A 5,042-nucleotide genomic window follows, 5' to 3' on the forward strand; every position below is an offset into this window, starting at 1 on the left:
TAAACTTACTAGGGAGGACCAGCGGGGAATGGCAGAGACCTTGTTCCCCCGAGCGTCTCCTGGAGTAACAAGGAATAAAGGCCCTAAGTTGTTAGAGAGTAGGTTTAGACTAGACATTAGAAGGCACTACTTCACAGTCAGGGCATCTAGGATCTGGAACCAACTGCCAGGGAAAGTAGTGCTGTCTCCTACCTTGGGGGTCTTTAAGAGAAGGCTTGATGATTACCTAGCTGGGGTCATTTGATCCCAGTTTTTTCTCCTGCTGAGGGCAGGGGGTTGGACTAGAAGATCTGCAAGGTCCCTTCCAACCCTACATCTATCTATCTATCTATCTAATTCTTGAGCCCAGGAATCACTTAAAATGTCACCCAGAATTTCACAAGTATTGTGAAGCACGCAGGCTACCCCTATGAAAGCAGTGATGTTTTCTGATTCTACCTTGAGCCTGTAGTTCAGTGACCTCCATTGGTTGTTCAGGCAGCCACAGACATATTTAACACTCATACAGCATTTGGGTAGGTGATAGGTGAAGGTCTGCTTTTGCCAGTCAGTCACTTCCTCTCCTTATAGCTTCATGAGCCAGGGCAGGAGTGGGTGAGCCATGTCCACAGTGATGTGCGGTGGCACAGAAACACCCTGGATCACAACATCATCCAGTCCTGCTGCATATTGGCCTTTCTCCATCATCCCAGGCAGCAGCAAGTTTCAAAAGACATGTGCATCATGAGCACTTCCTGCCCAGCCAGTAAAAGTGTTACTAACTCTTCCATGGTGATCCACTACAGCTTGGAGGATCACTGAATGAAATCCCTTGCTGTTGATGAATGACTGGCTCTTACGGCATGGTGGCAGGCTGGGGATGTGTGTGTAGTCCAATGCTCCCACATAGTTAGGGAGCCCTATTGCCTTGAATCCTTCAACAACTTTCCTGGGGTTACTGCGGCAGATGAGCTGGTTTGCTGCTACCTCCTGTAGCAGCTTGCATACATCTCTTATCACCATTCCTGTTGTGCAGGGAGACCTGCCAAATTGTTTTCTGATGAAGCGCAGGCTTGTTGGGGTGGCAATTTTCACAATGGCTATATCCTCCCACATTTCTAGGGTGATGGGCTGCTGTGCCACAGTTTTCTGGTGTTCAATATGTGGTGACAGCATATCAACTATGTGGAAAAATGTATCCCTGCTCACTCTGAATATCTTAAGCCACTGCTGATCTATGCAAGTCAACACAACAATGCATTCCCACCAGTCAGAGCTGCTTACATGTGCCCATACACCTGGTTATCATTGCCTTTAAGGGTTAACTACAAAGCCCTTATAGACTCCTGATCCATTAATTCCTCTTCTTTAAATGATTGCAGCACCTTGTAAAGTCCCTTCATTATCCTGTGTCTTGAAGATAACATCGAGTGATAGTATGCCAGGAGGTTGAACATACACTGCCCTAGGTTAATTAACATGAAACTTTCCTCTTCATCTATCTGAGTTGTCAGTTATGAATTTTCCAGGGCATGCAAGATTAGCCAATTCTTTTCACTCAGTCTGTTAGGAGTGGACAAAACCATGTTCTCTATTAAGCAGAGAACAGAGACAGGTCTGCTAAGGGTGGCCCTGGTTACATAAGTCAGTTGTATAGGTCCATTTACATTATAACACTCACACTATTTACATGTAAATTCCTATTCATCGCAGCTAGTGCTACAAGCCCCTGTGTCCAGTTCACTACGGTGACCCTGTAGTGCAACAAAAGGCACTAAGTCTTGAATTTCTTTTAAGCAGAGGTAAGTTTATTGAGTCGATATATTTCTTTCTAATAAAGTCCTATCCTCATCTAATACCCCCCTCCCCACACACACATATTCATACATCACTGGATCGTGTTGTCATTGATTGATGGCCAGTCAAACAGGGCTATGAGGTCAGGGACCTGGGTTCACAGTCCCCGGCAATAGGTGGTGGCACTTGCAGTGGAACAGAGCCCAGCTCCCCCACTGCTGCCAGCCTGCTGTGGGCTTGAGTGGGGGCAGGGGCAAGGGCAGGCAGTTTCCCTCCACTGTGCACACTCCCAGGGAGCAGGGGGTACCCATGCCCCGAAGGTCTTCTACCAGATTTGCCCATTACTTTGGGAAGAATTTACAAGGAATGTGTGTCTGGGAGTGCAGGCAGATTTCCTATTGTTTCAACCCTTTGCTGATAAGGCAGAGTGTAGAAAAATAAATTCTGATATTTTGATTGAAGGAAACAACATGCATAGAATAATGCCTATGCAGCAGCTGCATCCTTTGCACTACCACATGGCTTAATGGTTGTGCAATACTGTTTAAAGCCCAGATGCACTTCAGTCAGGGAATTTACACCCTTGAAGCACCCCTTTTCCCACAGACATTTCCCCTTCTTCATTACCCATCTCTCTAATCTATTGTTTTTCTCCTGTCTCAAGCAAGCAGCTAAGCAGGCTTTTCTAGCCATCTCAACTTCCCTTATCACAGTACCAAAACCTCTTTCACACAGTCACTCAAATTTCTACCACAGACATAGTATTGCTCTAAAATCTTAATTCTAAGGTATAACTCTTAACTCTTTATGGCACCGTCTTAAAATTATACTAGCACGGTTCTTAACTTTAAAAGTTACAGGAGGTTACAAAATAGTCTATGAGAAAGAGACATGGCTAAAGGAGCTTGGTCTGATAGAAAAAAAAAGAGAGAGAAAAAAAGAAAGAGAATGGTTTCTCAGATCTGTGCCTCAGTTTCCCCACTCTGCAGCAACTACTCAACAATTACCTCATGATTAGGGTCATGCGGTGCCCACATTCTCCACCAATTTGTTACTAGATTTGCCCATCACTTTTGGGGTATGTTCATTTATTAGGGGTACATTTATGGGGTCTCTGTAATTCTATCAATGTGCTGCTTGTGTTACTTGTGTTTCTATATGGAGCTGCATCTCTCTCTTCTGCAAGTCCTCACCCCCAATGGAGCTATCTTGCAGGAGTCAGGTTCAATGGGGCTGGGTTCATCCAACCACCAAATCAGTCAAATACATGCATGCACATACACACACAGATTAACAGGAAACACCTGAGCCAGGATGGATTATTCAGCATTCACAGGCTGATACCCTCATGTGCCTAGAACTCAGTTCATCGCTTATTTCAGCAGGACAATAATAAATGCAGTTAGACACACATGCTAACAGAATACATCTTAGCAGGCTGGATCCAATCAGCACTTTCAGCTGGGCTGATACCCTCATGTGCCTCAAAACTCAGCACATCCCAATCTCTTGTCACAATGGTCCTAGTAGTAATTCCCTTGATGAGCAGACTCCACTGTAGTATTGGGCATTACAGGGATCTTTGGCTTAGGTAAAAGAAACATTACTGCAGAGCAAAAGGGGATGTCAAGGGAAAGGAAGAGTAAGTGAGGTTCAGAGAGACAGTATAGCAACAAGCTTGACTATAAAAGTTATTTGTTGCCAAGTATATGAACTTATGATGATACCAGTAGTAACAGCCATACAAGAGAGATAAACAAAACGGTTACAATATTACATAGTTTCAGTTAGGTATTTGGGGAAATCTAGCTCAAGTTAGATTAGCAAAAGTCAGGTTTATAAAGCTATGCCTGGAGCAAGAGAGTAAAAGTCAGGTTCCTGGAGTTAGAAAGAGAGAGAGAGAGCAAGAGAGTTGGGATGTCCCCACTCAGCAAAGCTTGAACCAGTCAGGGTTCCCAGGTGTTGTTGGAGCTTGCAGACAGGCAGAGTTCTGAGCATGATCAGTGGAGGGATTCCAGGTAGAAAAGGAGTGGAACTGGTGCAGCTTTTGGATCCAAGCACGAGGACAGAAACTTGAGCTTGGGTAGGGTTTTTTGTAGAGAACTAACAATGACTCAAGGGAGAATACTAGATTTGTTTATGGGTAAATAATGGCTCATATGCTGGATAATAAGAACTGATCACTCCTAACTATGGGTGTCATTACTCCAAGGGAGCTCACAATACAAGCAGGCCGATTCAGTGTTTTGGGCATCATTACTAGAATTGGTCTGATAACTGTTGAGTTGGGTGTGTGTAGATGTGGGTTAGCATTTGGAGCAGGGATCCCCCATCATGCAGTGCTCCCCTGCTTCTCTGGTCCCAGAATTCAGTGTGTTCCTTGCCTTGGAATCTCTGTTCTCCATCCTGAAAGCTAATGAAAGTGCATTCTTGTCCCATCTCCCATTTAAATGAGTTGGTATCTGGTTTCATTTTGGATGCAAATGAGACATGGGGAGTTGTTTCACTCTTATCACCCTTGTCTGGAAGGCTTTAGATGTGTCTCCCACTGCATCTTCATTGTCTTTTGTAAGTCCTTCCTCTAAGCAGGCAGAGGTGGGGAGGGGGTGAGTCCTTTGTGAGTCAGACAGGCTGCATACTGTGCCAGGGTTCCCCAAGAACACAGAGCTGAGAGGTAACAGATCTGTGTGCAGATCTCCAGCTCCCACCCTGCTGTGCTCTCCTTGGGCCCTTGAAGCCTGGCAGCCCAGTGCTGCAGGGCAGAGTGCTGCCACACAGAAGAGCTGCTTGTTGCTGCAAGCTCTGCCCTGTCCTGGTTATGTGCAGAACTGCAGCAAGGGGTACAACCCCATGCCAGTGCTCTCACTGCAGCTGTGTACACTGGGGACACACTGCCAGGGGGGCATAGAGCTCACAGCTGCAAGCAGGTTTCCTTCATGGCCCCACTGTGCGCTGCAGTGCCAGGTCACACCCACCAGGTTTCGGAAGTCCCAGAAGTGGGCAGCAGGGTGTGAGCCCGAGCCTGCAGTGAGCAGCCTGCCCCCACCCCATGAGCACTCCCCTACCTCTGGGAGTACACCCAGTGTTGGGGAGCTAGCCACACCCCTGCCCCCTGAGTGGCCCTATCCCACTCCCTGATTGAGCCCTGCAGCTGCAAATAGTGGCCCTGGGCCTCAGGCCCCAAGTCTCATACACTGCCTGGCTGGGCAGCAGCAGCAGCCCCAGCCCCAGCCCCAGCCCCAGCCCCAGCCCCAGCCCTACCCTGT

At 46.9% G+C, this 5,042-nt stretch overlaps 1 protein-coding gene across 4 annotated transcripts in view; it reads right to left on the reverse strand.

Annotated features, from left to right (window-relative positions):
* LOC149864361 (scavenger receptor cysteine-rich domain-containing protein DMBT1-like) overlaps window positions 1–5,042 on the reverse strand; it is a 98,613-nt gene that overhangs the window by 65,391 nt on the left and 28,180 nt on the right. The window lies entirely within an intron of this gene.

Source organism: Crocodylus siamensis, chromosome 5 (assembly GCF_052110815.1).
Source record: "Crocodylus siamensis isolate JL-2025a chromosome 5, ASM5211081v1, whole genome shotgun sequence".
NCBI lineage: Eukaryota > Metazoa > Chordata > Crocodylia > Crocodylidae > Crocodylus > Crocodylus siamensis.